The following is an 18,432-nucleotide window of genomic DNA, read 5'->3' on the forward strand; positions in this document are numbered from 1 at the left end:
GAAAACAACAACAAAGAATCAGTAAATAAAGTGAATAAATATAAATATATACTGATAGTGTAAATTTAAAGATAATTGCTATCATGAGTTCTAAAGAGAGAGAATTAAAACATACAATAAAAGGAAATATATACTCAGAGGAGATTATTAAAATTAAATTTTTGTCCTTATTTGAGAGGAAGGTAAAAATATTGATTATATTTAGACTTATAGATTATATATTTTATTATAGACATATGATAAAATTTCTTGTAGAATCACAAAATATAGAAATGAAGTGATTGACTTTCAAACTGCCAGAAGAAAAATTGAAAAGAAAAATAATCAAAAGAAGACAAGAAAGAAAAAAATGGCTTAAAAATTCACAGAAATGGTAAGAAAAACAGAAACCAGAAAAGAGCATAGAAATAAAGGAAAATATATCAGTATTTTCAATAAATCCAAAGAGACTAAATGCTCCATATAAAAAAAAGATCATTAGAATAGATTAAAGCTTAAAGATCAATCAATCAAAAATCAAAATCCCACAGTTAGCAAAATTCCACAATTTAAATCCAAGATTTAAACCCAAATTGCAATTCTTCTACTTCTGGCAAAGACGGAGCAACAAGGATAAGACCAGATTTGCCCTCCCACTTGAAACAATTATGGAAGAAACAGACAAAATATATAAACACTGACAGCAGGTAGTAGGCAATGAAAGGCAGTGATTCCCAAAGGATTCAAAACAAATGAGATTAACCCAACAATTGCCTCAGTGCTGGAATTCTTAGGACACAGAATCACAGACAAGAAAAGGACATAGAGAAAGAGAACCAGATACGCAGAAGGCCCTCTCAAGTATTCAGCACAACAGTCAGTGTTGTGTGTGAAAGCACTACTCAGCACCAGAGAAAAAACCACTTGAAAGAATGAACAGTACCAAATGCAGTGATGCCAAAGCATCAAACCATTTCCAAATAACTTGCCTGCCTTCCAGAGCAAAGCTCTTAGAGATTTATAGGAATACAAAAATATCCAGCACCCAAAATTATAAAATTCACAATGTAAAGCATTTCATCAAAGATTACCAGGCAGGCAATGAGACACGAAAACATGCTTCATAAGGAGAAAGATAATCAATTGAAAATGACCAAAACTGATACACATATTAGAATTATCAGACAAGTATAGTAAATCAGAATTTCACAGATCAAAACTTAAATAATTACATGAAGATATTAAAATCAAATTTCTAAAGATGACAATGATAATCTTTGCAATAAAAAATACACTGTATGGGATTAACAGTATATTAGATATTGCAGAAGAAAGGATTAGTGAACTGGAAGGCACATCAATAGAAATCATCCAAAATGAAACACAAAGAATTTATTTTTTTCCAGTTTATAACATATAGTATTTTATTTTCCTTACTTCTATCTACCCATGTGGACATTTATTGGCAAGACATTTTCACATGATTTCATGGTAAAAGAAGTCATAGTTAAGTATGACTTTTATTTTTCTTTCTTGGAAGTCTCAGTGTACATAAGTCATGGAGCATGGATTGCTTTAATTTATATTAAATAGCATTTTTTAATTTAAGATTTGGTGAAATACTATTGTAATAATTTTGAAAAACACTAAAAAGCATGAAAAACAGCATTTTAATCACTCAGAGAGAATCCCCTAGAGAGAATCCCAATTAATAATTTTGTATACAGCCTTCTTATCTTTTTTCTATGTAAAAATATTTATATATCCATTTCCAGAATGACAAAGATACACTAAAGTATAATTTGACTTTCTCTTTCTGTGTCAGTTGAATTAAACTTCATTTAGGTCATATTATATCATTAGTACACATAAAGATTCACTCCATATATCACAATATTTAAAGTACACAGTCTCTACTGAGAGCAAACTGCTTTGATAGACATGGCCCATTTCTAAAGGTTCTTGAAAGCTCCAGCTGTTGCCTGGATTTTTTTAAGGTTTTTTTTTTTAATTCCAGTTAGTTAACATATGCTGTGGTATTATTTTCAGGTGTACAATATAGTAATTCAAGACTTCCATACATCGTGCGCTCATCATGACAAGTGCACTCCTCAATCCCCATCACTTATTTAACCCACCCCCCACCCACCTCCCATCAGATTGTTCTCTATAATTAAGAGTCTGTTTCTTGATTTGTCTCTCTCTCTTTTCCCTTTTGCTTGTTTATTTTGTTTCTTAAATTCTACATATGAGTGAAATCATATGGTATTTGTCCCTCTTTTGCTGACTTATTTCACTTAGCATAATACTCTCTAGCTCTACTCACATCACTGCAGATGGCAAGATTTCATTATTTTTTATACCTGAATAATATTTCATTGTGTATATAAACCACCACTTCTTTACCCATTCATCAGTTGATGGACACCTGTGCTGCTTCCATATCTTGGCTATGGTAGACAATGCTACTGTAAACATAGGGGTGCAAGTATCACTTTGAATTAGTGTTTCTATATGCTCTGTGTAAATATCCAGTAGTGCAATTGCTGGATCATAAGGTAGATCTGTTTTTAACTTTTTTGAGGAACCTCTCTCTACTATTTTCCACAGTGGATGCACCAGTTTGCATTCCCACCAGCAGCACAAGAGGGTTCCCTTTCTTCACATCTTCACCAATAACTGTTGTCTCTTGTGTTGTTGACTTTTGCCATTCTGACAGGTGTGAGGTGATATCTCATTGTAGTTTTGGTTTGCATTTCCCTGGTGATGATGAGCATCTTTTCATGTGTCTGTGGGCCTTCTGGATATCTCCTTCAGAAGAATGTCTGTTCATATCTTTGGCCCATTTTTAATTGGATTATTTGTTTTTTTGGGTCTTGAGTGTTATAAGCTCTTTATATATTTTGGATACTAACCTTTTATCAAAGATGTCATTTGCAAACATCTTGTCCCATTCCATAGGTTGCCTTTCAGTTTTATTAATTGTTTCCTTTGCTATGCAGAAGCTTTTTACTTTGATGTAGTCCTAATGGTTTATTCTTGCTTTTGTTTCCCTTGCCTCGGAAGACATACTTAGAAAGAAGTTTCTATAGCTGATGTCAAAGAAGTTGCTGCTTGTTTTCTCTTCTAGGATATTTTATGGTTTCAGGTCTCACTTTTTTTTAAGTTTTTATTTTTATTTTATTTTTATTTTTCAGACAGAGCACATGAGCGGAGGAGCAACAGAGAGAGAGAGAGGGACAGAGGATCCAAAACAGGCTGCATGCTGACAGCAGCAAACCCACAGGGCTCAAATCTACAAATCGTGAGATCACGACCTTAGCCGAAGTTAGACAATCAACCAAGTGAGCCACTCAGGTGCCCCTCAGGTCTCACATTTTGAATTTATTTTTGTGTGTGGTGTAAGAAAGTGCTATAGTTTTGGGGCACCTGGGTGGCTTAGTCAGTTAAGCATCCGACTCCAGCTCAGGTCATGATCTCACAATTTGTGAGTTCGAGCCCCGCGTCAGGCTCTGTGCTAACAGCTCAGAGCCTGGAACTTGCTTCAGATTCTGTGTCTCCCTCTCTCTCTGCCTCTCTTGCTTCCTCTCTCTCTCTCTCAAAAATAAACATTAAAAAAAATTTTTTTTAAGTTGTATAGTTTTTTTCCTTTGCATGTTGCTGTCCAGTTTTCCCAATACCATTTGTTGAAGAGACTGTCCCTTGCCATTGGATATTTTTTCCTGCGTTGGCAAAAATTAATTGACCATAGTTGTGGGTTCATTTCTGGGTTTTTGATTCTGCTCTATTGATCTATGTGCCTATTTTTATGCCAGTACCATACTGTTTTGATTACTATAGTTTTGTAATATAATTTGAAGTCCAAAATTGTTATGTCTCCAGCTTTGCTTTTCTTTTTCAAGATCGCTTTGGTAATTTGAGGCCTCTGTGGTTCCATACAAATTTTACGATTGTTTGTTCCAGCTCTATGAAAAAAAATGCTGCTGATATTTTGATAGAAATTGATTTAAACGGGTAGATTGCTTTAGGTAGTATAGATATTTTAGTAATATTTGTCCTTCCACTCCATGAGCATAGAATATCTTTCCATTTCTTTGTGTTGTTTTCAATTTCTTTCATCACTGTTTTATAGTTTTCAGAGTACAGATCTTTCACCTCTCTAGTTAGGTTTATTCCTAGGTATCTTATGGGTTTTGGTGCAATTGTAAATGGGATTGATTCCTTAATTCCTCTTTCTGCTGCATCTTATGGGTGTAGAGAAATGCAACAAATTTCTGTACATTGTGACTTTACTGAATTTGTTTATCAGTTCTAGCAGAGTCTTTTGGGTGGAGTCTTTCAGGTTTTCTGTATAGAGTGTTACGTCACGTGCAAAGAATGAACATTTTACTTCTTTGCTGATTTAGATGCCCTTTATTTCTTTTTGCTATTTGATAGCTGTGGTACTATATGGTATTTGATAGGCTTCCGGTATCATGTTGATAAATAGAAGACGGGAGAGGGGACATCCTTGTGCTGTTCCTGACCTTGGGGGGGAAGCTCTCAGTTTTTCCCCATTGAGGATGATGTCAATTGTGGGTTTTTCACATACAGCTTTTATTAGGTTGAGCTATGTTCCATCTAGACATACCTCAGGGAAGAAAAGAATTTTGAAATTAACTAAAATCTAAGTCGCTTAAATGGGTTACTTGATGGGGAAGTGAACTCGACTTAAATCTTTGGAAAGAAACTAAATGGATTATTTGAAGAAGGTTAATAAGTACATATTACCAAGAATTAGCATGGTTTCACCAAAAACAAATTAATTCTTGCAAGCCTGATCATTCGTTAACTGAGTGTCGGAATCTGGAAAATGCAGCTAACATAACAGAGTGGGCTAAATAACTTACCTCACAAGGACCAGGTGGAAACTTGGTCAAAAGCTGGTCAAGAGCTACAGATAAACGGATTGACTTTAACCTCAAAGGAGGTTTCTGCAAAAAGTACCAGAATCCCATGTCTTTAGTTCTTCTTATCATTATGTCTTATTATCATTAATAAGATGAAATGGAGAACAATAATGAAGGAAATGCCAAATTTACAAACAGCCTGCAGCTTTGAAGAGAAGATCACATATTGTCGATAGCCATATTCTAAGTGACCCTTGGAATAATGGTACAAATTTTAAATATGAAATGAGTAAATATGCTTTACGGCACAAACACCGAATTACAGAAGTCTAAGATGAAAAGGGATCATTTTTGGATTTTGTTTTTATTATTCACTAGTGCTTATCAAGTACTATGTACCAGATACTCTGTGAGGCTGTATAATCTAAAAACAATTAAGTGTGGGCACCTGGTGGCTCACTTGGTTAACTGCCCGACTCTTGGTTTCGGCTCGGGTCATGATCTCGCAGTTTGTGAGTTCAAGCCTCGCATCAGGCTCCGTGCTAACAGCGCAGAGCCTGCTTGGGATTCTCTCTCTCCCTCTCTCTCTGCCCCTCCCCACTCATGCTGTCTCTGTCTCTGTCAAAATAAATAAATAAATAAACAAACAAACAAACAAACTTACAAAAACTAAAAATAATTAAGTGTAAAGCTAGTATCGGCCAACATTAGTCAGTGAAAACGCCAATGAAATATTACATTGCATTATTAGACTATCGAAGAACATTAATCAATTATAAGAAAACACTCCTAATTGGCTCTGTAATGCTCAGACGTCAATCAAAATACTGTGTTCGATTGTGGGTAAAACAAGATTCAATTCAGGAGAAATCAATTCAGATGAAGAAAGGCAGAGAAACTGTACCAGAGGAGAAACATTTGAATAAAAACTGATGGATATTTAACTTCGAAAAGGCTCGTACTCTCCTCAAATATTTGAAAGTAATTCCAAATTCTAGAAACATATATTTATCTGAACTAAGTGACCAACAAATTCAGAAGATGGTAAGTAAATTATGGCACAGCAAAAATTTTAACTATTTGAAACCATACTTTTGAAGAGTATCAAATGATGTGGGGAAAAGTTCACAACGTGAGGTATAGTTCCAAAAACAGTGTATAAATAAAGCCAGAGATCAATTCTAATTTCACACCCGAGTGTGCTTATAAGCACACATAGGAAGGTCTATAAGAAAAGATACCAAATGCAAATAGTGATTATCTCAGCAGGGCAGAAATACAGATGAATTTCATTTTTATATTTCATTCTTTTTTATATTTTCCAGAGTTTCTGCAATGAGCAAGTATTTCTTTTATAAAGGTGAACAACACTGTTATAATCACAAATATGCTTATGGGCTCCTCTCAAAAGAGGACAATAGACAGCAGCGGCTAGAGGGAGACAGATTTCAGCTTAATAAATGTTTTAAGTTTCTAAGTCAGGGTTGTCCGATGAAATGAATCGGCATGGAAAACACTCAGTGCTCATGACCTCAGACATCTTGACAGAGGCTACATGGTGACCCAACTGGCACATCATAAAGAAGAATCAAGCAGAAGATGTATTCAACTTTGACAACCCTTTTAATGCTGAGAACCTATGGTCCCTTAACTGTATAGGAAACTGAAGAGTGGCAAAACCAGCCTCTCTAAATAGTTTGGTTCAACACAGAGATGATGTACAGAAAGACGTTAGCCCCTCAGCAATTCAGACTTGAAAAAAAAAAAAATTAGGCTTTATAGGTTTTTAGATGTGGGCATAACTCTTCCCATATTTAATTAGGAAATGCCAATAGGTCACAGATGCTAAATAAATGTCTTTTAAATAATCTCAGAGCTTAAATACAAAGTAAGGAAGTAATTTTTAAACGCACAGGTTAGGGGCGCCTGAGTGGCTCAGTCGGTTGAGCGTCCGGCTTCCGCTCGGGTCAGATCTCGCGGTTTGTGAGTTCGGGCCCCGCGTCAGGCTCTGTGCTGACAGCTCGGAGCCTGCTTCAGATTCTGTGTCTCCCTCTCTCCCTGCCCCTAACCCACTCGCATGCTGTCTCTGTCTCTCTCAAAAATAAATAAACGTTACAAAGAAAACTTTAAAGAAAATAACACATGCACTGGTTAAAACAATGTGGCTCAAATCTTGAAGCTGCATTAGATTCATTTATGGATCCAGTATGTTCAACCATTAAATTTCAGAAATGTCTTTTCCTCTCTTTGAAATTTACAAAATATACTTGGTGTCTCCGAATTACATACATTTCTGTATCCTTTTATACATACTAAGGAACAGGATTCGAGTCATCGCCTGTTTTCCTCTCACTGTGGCTGAGAAGGCACTCTATTACATAGCCCAAAAAGACAAAAAGATTGCATTGAAGCTTCATGAATCTGCTCGGTGATGCATGAAACTCAGGCCGACTGGTGCCGAGATGGATTCAGTGAGTAAAGCTGAAGAGCCCTGGGAGTTGAAATCTCTCAGCGCTAGTTAACTGAAATGTAAAGGAAATAATGGCAAATTGGCCGTCTTGAACTGAGCATCAAGGCGAGCCCCTGAAATAACTGGGTGCCACCACTTTGGAAAGAGAAACTTCTTACAGATTTCGGATAACCTTAGACACGGGGGGTTTTGTTGTTGTTGTCTGCTTAACTTCAAGCGACGGCTGTTGGATGAGAAGTTAGCCCAGGCAAGCAGCACACTGAAACAGGCTATGGCGTGAATTTCGTCCCGTTCAAAGTCTTTGTGCTGAACTTCAAAGCGGTGCGTGGCCCTGACACGGGAGCAGCTTGCTAGGCTGGAGGAGTCAGGAGTCGGGGTTCTCACCATGGCTGTGGGGGAACTGGCAGCCAAGCCACCATGCCATGTGTGCTGGGCCTGCCCTCTCCTATATTTTGGCACTCCCTTGCCGGACTGATGTGTCTCAGCCCCACAACTTGCCCAAGCGCTACCCATGGGCTCGGACAGTTCAGAGCACAGGTGAGGTTTCACACTGAGATCTGCCTCTTTCCAAAGCATTTACTTAACAGCTCTGCGACACTTCTGTGTCCACTGTGAACACATTTCGTTTTCTCCCTAGGTCTCAGATTCTTGGACAGTAACAGTGGGGATTGATGGCCTCTTCTCTAAGTCCACAGGAAACTGAGGACTAGCTTTGGAATATCAATCACCCTGGGGCGCCTGGGTGGCTCAGTGGGTTGAGCGTCCGACTTCGGCTCAGGTCATGATCTCACGGCTCATGAGTTCGAGCCCCATGTCGGGCTCTGTGCTGACAGCTCAGAGCCTGGAGTCTGCTTTGGATTCTGTGTCCCTTTCTCGCTCTGCTGCTCCCTCGCTCATGCTGTGTGTGTCTCTCTCTCTCAAGAATAAATAAAACAGTAAAAAATATCTTAAAAAGTGAATATCAATCACCCTATAGTCTACATAGCCCTTCATCTGCCTAACACCCCCCCCCCTTCCTCAATACACTTATTTCATATCTTGGAGCCCACTTGCTCTTATGAACTCCAGTCATTTCTGCATTAAAATACTGCTGTTCCCTTTTGGTGGTCTTCCTGCTGCAAGGTCACTCTGCTTCAGTCAATACAGAAAACTTTCGGAAAGCCCCTTATATAAATTCTTAACCCCTTACACCGCTTTCAATTTTTTTCCAGCCATCCTTAGTGTAACATCCAATATTTTGTGTTGTTTTGGGGAAAGTTACTCACAGTTCTAAGCCTTTATTCCTCCATAGGACAAGGTTAAGATAATTAAAGAATGTACGTAAATGGGAAGTCTTCAATAAACATGTCTTATTACACAGATCTGTTGACTTTATTACTGATGTTGTTAGCCTATCTACTATGAATACCCTACATGTGTCTTCTAAACCCATTAGTTCCTTCATCTGTCCTGGCCATTTGCTCTCTGACAAGGCTCTGTTTTCTCTGTGGTTCTCTGGGGATGGAATTGCTTTTGACCACGAGCCCTCCCTTCTTCATTCTTCAACAGAGAAGTGCTCCTGTTCCAGAAGCTGTCCATTTCCCCATCCAGAGTCAACTAGACCCCTCCCACCCGGCTTAGAATTACCAAACGTGGGGATAATGTGTTTCTTGGCCAAATGCCTCTATCTCTTCTATCTAAATTAATTTTCAGAACTGTTAGGACAGGTTTATGTTTGTATTCTGTCTCATCACCATACATTGTCTAGCTCAGTGTATATACATTCCTAGCCCAAATAACAAATATTTTTTGACTAATGAAAAAGGCAGAAAAATAGAAAGTAAGCCTAGCGAAAAACTTTTAAGCAGTCAAAAAATAAAGGAACACAATGACTCAAGAGCTCAGAATAGAATTCCAGGTGGGACTCAGCTCCTGAGATGGGTCAAGGTTCATGGACAAAGAAAACAGAGAGAGTAGACATGTATCCTCATAACTGACTCATTAAACCAGAGCAGTTTTAGTTGTGGCAGGTAGCTGCAGGATTCAAATATGACTGTTTACTTGCAGCTCTAATTTAGAAGAAGAGAGCTTGCTGCCAAAGCCTTCACTTTGTTTCTAATTACATTTCTCATTTGTTTTGGTGATGAATTGGAGGAAAATACTTGGTAAGCATTTCTGGTGCCAAATAGTTGAATGACTTTCCATTGCTTAAAGCCATACATCACCCTGCATATCTCGTTTGCTCATTAGTCCATGATATCCTGATTATTCCTTTATAAAACCAGATAATCTGTGTAACATATTGCATATGTTTAATTCAGCCAAATCATTATTCCCCACTGATTAAAGTAAACAGGAGGGGGAAAAAAAGTATTTGTCCAATCTATTCAGAAGAAAAGGGATTTTGAACTGTATTTTTGGTATGCAATAAAACTGCTATTAATGAATTATGTATCTTGTATTAATGGGTTTATGTGTCAGAATTAAAAATGAAGAAATGAAGAAAGAGCAAATAGGTGGTTTGAAGTCAATATTAATTTTATAAATAAATGGTTTTCATTTGTGAAATATTGGTCTAAAAAATTAATTTGAGGGACTCCAGGGTGGCTCAGTTGGTCAAGCGTCTGACTCTTGATTTCAGCTCAGGTCACGAGATCTGAGCACCACATCCGTGCACTGAGCGTGGAGCCTGCCGAAGATCCTCTCTCTCCCTCTCCCTCTGCCCCTCCTCCGCTCGTATTCATGCTTGCTCTGTCTCAAAAAAAAAAAAAATAATCGGAAATGTTGATTTCAAATTCTAAGAAAAAAAAGCATATACTACTTCTTTGTACAAAATCTCTGCCCAAAATGAAATGAGATTTGAAGCAATTATAATTGTTTTCAGAGTTTTATAGATAAAACATTTCACAATGAGAGTAAATACAGAAACTATAGCTTTTCAGTTCCTCAGGTATTAGATGAGTGGATTGAAACCTTAAGGCAGAGTTACAGCTAAAATTCACCCTAGAAATGGGGCTTCCTTCATCAGGAAGGATTTCAGGAGTTCCTGGAGAATGTGCTGAATAATGACAAAGGGTCTGGAGGGTTTAAAATGACAGAGCTTGGGGGGGGGGGGGGGGGGAGAGAGTCCATGGAGATTATCTCATAAAATCCCTTCTTTCACACGAGGAAAATGAGGTAAAGGGAAGGCAGGATGCAGGATGCTCACAGAGCATCGTCTAGGAAGGAGAAACTTGGATCTTGTTTTTGGCAAAATCTATTACTCTTCAAGCGTTGGTTCTGATACACAGGCGGAGGAGGAGGGGGCATATGGTGGGTGTCCAAGAATCGAATTACCGCTCTTACTAAATCACAGCTGACTTGGTCTGATGTTCCAAGACCTCATTATTTACACCACTATTCTAGATTCTCCACCTAGCTAATTATCTGACATCTCCTAATCGTGAGTTTTCCTCATTTGTAAGCTGCAATTCCTTTATTACAAATACGGTCCAAAAATGCCAGGCCATGGATTTAACTGCAGAACAGAGAAGTGGCTTAAACCAAAGTCAGTTTCACACGTCTCTGATGTCCGTCTCAGAAATCCATCCTTTCTGCTTAACTGTTCAATGTCCATTGCATCTGAATAGGCATCTGAATAATTTCTCCCTTTTACTTGGAATGTTGTTTTGGATAGATAATATATCCTCTTCATTAGGGGGCCTGCAAAATAGACTATTAGTGAAAAGGGCATATACATATGGATCAGGGAGACCTGGTTGGAAGTCCTGGGAATTTGTGTAAACTCTCTAAGCCTCAGCTTCCTGTAGTTATATCTGCAAATAGGGATTCAGTGAAATAGTATGATGTGTAACTATCGCCTGAGACATCCCACATCAGAGTCACAGGTCTTGTACAACCTCAGACAAATGATATAACACCTATTGGAAAATGGGAGTTAAGAGTTTCTAATTCATATTATTGAAGACAATTGGAGAGAGTTGGTGTAAAATGGCTGGCTTATAGTAAGTGTTCAATAAAAGGTATTATTATTATTATTATTGTTATTATTATTATTTTTTTTATGCCCACCCTTCTCACTTTTGAGAAGTCAGAGACAAGACTTTTCATTTTGCACAGGGGCCTCACACCTCAGCTACCAGACAGAGACATTGAGCATATGGTCAGTATTATGTGAACTTGGACAGAGCTTCAAAGTCTGGAAACAGAAGTCCCTTTCGTCGCGCAGAATGGCGGCCTGACAAACGCCAATTTCATGAACATGCATCTCCTTCAGCTAAGTGCAAACCTCTGTGACCCTTCCCGACAGAAGAGCTTCCCCAAAGTGGGACTGACTGATGAAAGGCGAGGGTTGTCCCTGCTGATATGCGCGTAACTTTCTCCTGGGGCACACATATCCATTAGCAACAAAGAACCGCTCTATTTACTCTCAAGTTACCATCTGCTGAAATGTGTTTATGAATAATACACAATAAAAGTCACAGGCCACTTATATTCCTATTACTTACTTTGATTTATGCTCAAAAATATTCACTTTCTTTTCATTTACGATAGGCTTTGACGATGTATTTTGTGGTTGTGAGTCTCCAGACTTGTGCGGATGTAGTTAACACTGTGGTGCCACTTTATCCAAAGCAGACAGATGCTGTCCAAATGGGAGTCGGTTTTCCCCGAGGCCAGATGTCTCTGTGGCAGCTGTACCTCGTGTGCACGCACCTGGGTTGAAGCTTGTGGATGGTGAGACAGGACTGTCTTTTTATAAACAAAAAAAAGCAGGGGTGGTCCTCTTCGCTTGGCTGTTTCTCGAATTTATCCAGGGTTTCAATGACTAGTTTGCCAATGAGGGTCCTATCCGATAGAGTCCAGGAATCTTTCAGTGACAATTTTATACGTGAAAGTTTATTACAGGGAGGAAAACCTATTTTCTTGGTATATTTGATGTCGTGTGTTTGTGTATTTCAAGGAAACTATTCACATATTCTCAAAAATAATACCTTTTTTGCCATTATTTAGTCCTGGTGACAAACCAAACTTTACGTGTATTGAGTGGGGGAGGAGGGAATGCGGGTATATCGGTGTTACCCCCTGCCCTCCCAACAACAGTGCTCTCTAGAGTTCCTGGATTTTCCCAGAAACATCAATAGGGCATGCCTGGGGCTGTAGGCATGGTGGTTCTTCCTCGTGGGGTGAGACAAACTTGTGGGGGATGTTATTACCGGGACGGAAGGGCATCATGATATTTGTGATCCAGTATAGGATCTGGGTACACCTTTATGAGTGGATATGAAGCATTCGTGAGGCTGACCCATTAAATAACGAAAGAAAAAAAAAAAAGCAAACTTTCTGTAAGAACCTGGCGGGGAGTGAGGGGTAAGCTTTCTTCAGGTTGCACAAGCCAAACACATACCCTTCTCTCCCCTCCCTCAGGCCCTTGTCAACGCCTGTACAGAAGCTCCCATAAGAGAACTGCTCTCCTTACTTGTTTTACCTCCTACTCCTCTTCCCCTTAATTTTCACTCTCCAGATCACGCCTGCCTTTATCTCCTAACTTTCTCTCCCACTTCTGGCCCGGTATCCGGCTTCCTAGTGTTTACTAGGGCTCACTCCTTTGTTTACTTCCTAGTGTTTATTCCTGGACTTCTCAGGAGTAGGGTTGGCATGCATGCCGTCACTTTCCTTGCTTCTGGTTGTTCCAGTTAAACTTCGCACAGAAGCAGGCCGGCCCTGGGACCCCCAGCACTACGGCTCTGCAGGCGAGAGGCGGTGTGGGCTCAAGCCACCGGCAGCCAGCAGCCAGGCTCCTGCCGCCCCGCTCCCTCTCCAGTCTGTCTCGGGGATGGCCCACAGATGACCAGAAACATCACTGTTTTTTCAAAGTTGAAGAATTAACAGGAAAAAAAAAAAACAAAACATGGTAGCATTTTCAAAATAACCCAACTCAAAAAGAAACAGCACAGCTCGACTGCAGTTTTGAAGCATTTTTCCACATATGTGGAATGCCGTATTTCTAGTACCTGTCAACTCCAACTTTCAGCGGATGCTCCGTTTCCACTGGGCCTTAGCACGCCCTCTAGCATTCCAGCGCTTTGTAAAACTTAAATGCTCTTTCTTACGGAATCTATACAAGTCTACCACTAACAAAAAACAAAAACAAAACAAAACATAGTTTAGGATGTATTTAGGCCAACTTTTTATAAGAGTAAGGGAATATATGCACACATAAAAATACTTCATATGTGAAAAGCTATAAAGAAGAAAGAAAATATGCAGAACCAGCCCAATAAGAAGGGGGTGATCTTTACATTCCGGCACTAGAATACAGTTAGCAAATTACTGTTTGAGTGCGAGAGTGAAAATAGGGCTATTACACACGGACCATTACAAAGACCATAAACTGAGCTGTGTAGAGAATTTTAAACATTATATATACATTCTAGGAAAGATTTCTAGAGAAAATTGTCAGTCAAAAGACTTTTCGAAAGAAGAACTGCCAAAACAATGGACATTTTCTGGATATCTTTGCTACTGTGGGTTAGTTTCTACCACTGCACTGTTTTAATGTTGAAGCAAAAACAGAACAGGAAATGACACCAAGAGACTTCTGGTAAGCCTTCTGCTTGATCCCCTACCACGGGTGATGAAGAACTTTCTCGAGGGGGTCTCGGGATTCCCACTTATTGGTGCAGTGTTCGTGTGAACTCAAGAACGAATAGCCTCACTGCCTCATGTCCTTCTTCACACACAGCTGCAGCCTTCACCTGTTCCTTGCTGCACAGCTGTGATAGCCTTATTCCACTTTCTTTCTTCTGACCTACCTCCCCTGGAATTGCAATTGCACTTAACCTAAAATTCTAAACTTTTGTTAACCTATAGATGCTAAAGTAAGAAGACATTTATAAATAAAGATAATAGATAAGTAGATACATAGCGAGATACATAGTACAGTAGATAGTAGATGATAGAGATACATAGATAGATACAGAGAGGCAGACAGATAGATGATATAAAGATAAAGATAGATAATAGACAGAGATAGATACAAAGAATGAGAAGAGAAAGGTAAGATTGTGTGACTCGACTAGAGCACTGGTTCTCAAACTAGAGTTCATCAGAACCCCCTGGAGGAGTCTAAATCACGTGGTAGCAAAACGCAGGCAAACCGCCCAGCACCGGGAGGAGGAAAGCAGAGAAGACTTGGTTTTCCAGGGCTCACTCTCCTCTTCTTTCTCTAGTCTATTGTTCTCACCTGTATTGTTTCATAACTTCGTTTCTATTCTTTACCCTCTCACCCACCTCCATGTTAAATACCTACACATCAAATGAAATAAAGAAATATATAAAACAAAATTATACTTGACAAGTTAGCCAGTTTAGATAGCAATTCATAGACACTACAATACGACACCAATATTTATGTATGCTTCCCCATGTAGAAGGCAATATATTAAAGCAGAGCTTGGTATTATAGCCACTAGCATATGCAGCCACACAGTTATTAAATACCCTGTGATGATTTCTCTCAGAAGAGAAGTGGTGACTGTGTCCAGTTTACATAATCTCTTTGTATCTGATCCACTGTCAAGGCCAAAACAAAAGCGAAGACTAGAATTTACCAGATCTGATAAGTATTCAATCATCGCCACAAACGTGAGGGTGCTGGCACAAAGTTTTTCTGGATACTTCCAGACAATTTAGAAATCAGAATACTAAGGTAGCTCCCAAGAGTCCACGCCCCCGTGTACATGTCTGTATAATTCCCTCTCCTTCAGTGTGAACAGAACCAATGAGTATGATGGACCATCACTATCGTGATCATATCACACTGCATGCAAAAGAGACTTTGCAGCCATAATTAAGGTCTTAATCAAAAGGGAGATTGGGGCACCTGGGTGGCTCAGTCGGTTAAGCATCTGACTTCGGCTCAGGTCATGATCTCACAGTTTGTGGGTTCGAGCCCCACATCGGGCTCTGTGCGGACAGGGTGGAGCCTGCTTGGGATTCTCCCTCCCTCTCTCTCTGTCTCTCTCTCTCTCTGTCTCTCTCTCCCTCTGCCCCTCCTCCACTCGCACTGTCTCTGTCTCTCTGAAAATAAAGAAATAAAGCTTTAAAAAAAGTAAGACTAGCGAACAGTGGCACTTGGTGGTGATTAAAGTAGGACTAAGCAGTCGGTTGAGTGGTTGACTTCAGCTCAGGTCATGATCTCACAGTTTGTGGGTTCGAGCCCGGCGTCGGGCTCTGTGCTGACGGTTTGGAGCCTGGAGCCCGCTTTGGATGCTGTGTCTCCCTCTCTCTCTTCTCCTTCCCTGCTCGCCTTCTGTCTCTCTCTCTCTCTCTCTCTCTGTCTCAAAAATTAATAAACATTAAAAAAAAGGGGGGGGGGGGAGATTATGTGGGCCTGACTTAATTACATGAGCCCTTTAATCTGAGTCCAGAGAGCAGAGGCAAAGGAAGAGATTCGAAACCATGCAGACATTCTCCTCCTCTCTCTGAAGGAGCAAAACGACTATTTTGTGGAGAGGGCCACGGGGCAGGTGGCAGAGCGTGACTGCTGAGACCTGAGAAGGGCCCCCAGGGGACAATCAGCCAAGAAACGGGGACCTTCGCCCCAGACTGCAAGGAAGTGAGTTCTGCCAACAAGATGCATGACCTTGCATGAAGACCTGCCCTCAGGGGCGGCAGCGGCCCCACGGACGCTTGATTTCAGCTGTGGGAGATGCTGACCGAGAACCCGGCCGCGCCGTATCCGGATGCCTGACCGACAGAACTGCGAACTGACGAGCGGGTACCGCTGCTGTAAGGCGCTAAGTCTGCGGTGATCTGCCGCGCAGCCGTAGAAAACAAATAGCGACAGTAATGGTAGTTTCTCACTGGCACAAGCCAGTGGGTCTACGTATTTCTGGTTTTATTCTATTCCTCCCTTCTCCTTCTGTCAACTATACTAGAAATGACCTCTGTGAAGCGGAATGGATTCTAGGCTAAAATCATTACGCACAAGTTTTTCTAAGTCCATGAATATCTAGTGGCAAATCTGAAAGTTGAGGGTTTGGAGATTACTCACTAGGTCTGCCCCATATATCGCAGGTTGCTTAACAGGCCAGGCCCTCACTCTTCAAATGCCAGTTCGCACGTTACTATAGCAACCAAAACCCTAACCCAGATTTGGCCAGGGCCCCGAGAGTGGAACCATCCATCTCTCTGAGAACCACTGATTGAGCCCCGTGTATGTGGACTCTGGTAACCTCGTCCCCTTCTACTTATCCTAAGAACCCTATTATCTCTTACTCCCTGAACACATGTAGTATTTCTCTGTCTCCAAGCCTGTTCTCATTTCATTTCCTCCACTCGGAATTTTTCCCCATCCTCTCCAGTCTCAACCCCTTTCTCCCTTACCTACGTGCACACACATTAACACAGGCACTACTGAGTTCAAAGTAAACGATTCTTTTAAAGCAACCATCAACCTCACGTCCCTGACACACCCCCATGGGTGAGCATATCGTCTCCCAACCTCTTAGTCCATTCTGTTTTCCAATTACACTGGTTTAGGATATATTTGTTTGTCAGGTGTTTCTGTTATGCTTCCCATTACACTTTAAAAGGAGTGCCCAAAGCAACAGGTATTTCCTGAAGTAACGAACACGGCATAAAGAGTGTAAGTAACATGATTTACCTGAGCTTCTATTCAGACATTAAAATTTCAGAAATCTGCATTGAACAAACTCACATACTCTTGCCCAAGGATGATGTACCTGAAGATGAGCCTTCCCTGCCATGAGTCCTCCAGTTCTTTCTAATAAGACAGAGGAAATTATGAGTAATCTCTGCCCTTGACCGCTCTTTCCAGTGGGGTTAGGGGTAAATCAATCTAGAAAATAGATCTATTTTCTAGCCAAGTGCACCATGATGTTGTTTTTAAGCGATTCTCTAGAACTCACTTAGTAATATGATAACACCTCATGATAATGGTTTGGCACTTCCATACCTCTGGAGAGAATTCAGTATAAGGAACCACAGCCATGCTTTCTTCCCAGCCTAGAATGATTCACAGCGGCCATGAAATAACAGGGCAACGAAAGGAAGAATGAAAACCTGTGCATCCCCTATTGACTCAGACATCGAAATAAGAAGTTAGCAAGATGGTATTAATTGTCCTTTTTCTCCAGTCATGGCTCTCTGATTTAATGAGTCCCATTTGACTATCAGGTTCTGAGATCAATATTTTTAACACTTATTGAGCAGGAAGCACGGAGACAACAGTAGTTTTCTAGAAGAATGGCATTTTATATGCATGGGAATTGACCACGAATTAATGAAAAAAGTTAAACTAAATCCTTACTCCATACAAAATATCAAAATATTTCCAGATAGATAAAAAGTTAAACCTAACAAGAAATCGAACAATAAAAACGTAAGGGCATTTCTAAGGTTTGAATGATGAAATACTTCATATGCATAAAGAAATAGAATAAGTGACAAAAGACTGAATCAAAACATATTACAGCTTTGAAAAACATTAGGAGTGCCTGGGTGGCTCAGTCAGTTAAGTGTCTGACTTCGGGTCAGGTCATGATCTCGCAGTTTGTGAGTTCGAGCCCCACGTCAGGCTCTATGCTGACGGCTCAGAGCCTGGAGCCCGCTTCGGATTCTGTGTCTCCCTCTCTCTCTGACCCTTCCCCACTTGCATTCTGTCTCTCTCTGTCTCTCAAATAAACTAAATAAACATTCAAAAAAAAGAAAAATATTATACCTCACAAAAGATTATAAAAACCAAAAGGCAAAAAAAAAAAGGGCAAATAATATAGGAAATTATTATAATAAATCAGAAAGGGTTAATATTCTCAATATTTTATCTTTTACAAAGAAGACAATAAGAAAAACATCAAAACCCCAGCGGAAACATGAATAGAGGGCAGAAACAGACATTTCACAGTGAAATAAATAGAAGTGAACACTAGACTTGAGAAAATTGGTCATCTGCATTAATAACCAAAAGATTGCAAATATAATTTCTCATCTCGTGTTGATATGTGATATCATATGGCAAAAGTTTAAATAATAATAATAATAATTAAAAATTCAATAGGAGCAAGAATGTAGCAAAACCAAACATCTATA

The 18,432-nt window shown here is 39.8% G+C and overlaps 1 protein-coding gene across 4 annotated transcripts in view; it reads right to left on the bottom strand.

The window, feature by feature from the left end:
- Positions 1-18,432, bottom strand: part of PXDNL (peroxidasin like) — a 419,548-nt gene that overhangs the window by 282,668 nt on the left and 118,448 nt on the right. The window lies entirely within an intron of this gene.

Source organism: Panthera onca, chromosome F2 (assembly GCF_046562875.1).
Source record: "Panthera onca isolate mPanOnc1 chromosome F2, mPanOnc1 haplotype 2, whole genome shotgun sequence".
Lineage (NCBI taxonomy): Eukaryota > Metazoa > Chordata > Mammalia > Carnivora > Felidae > Panthera > Panthera onca.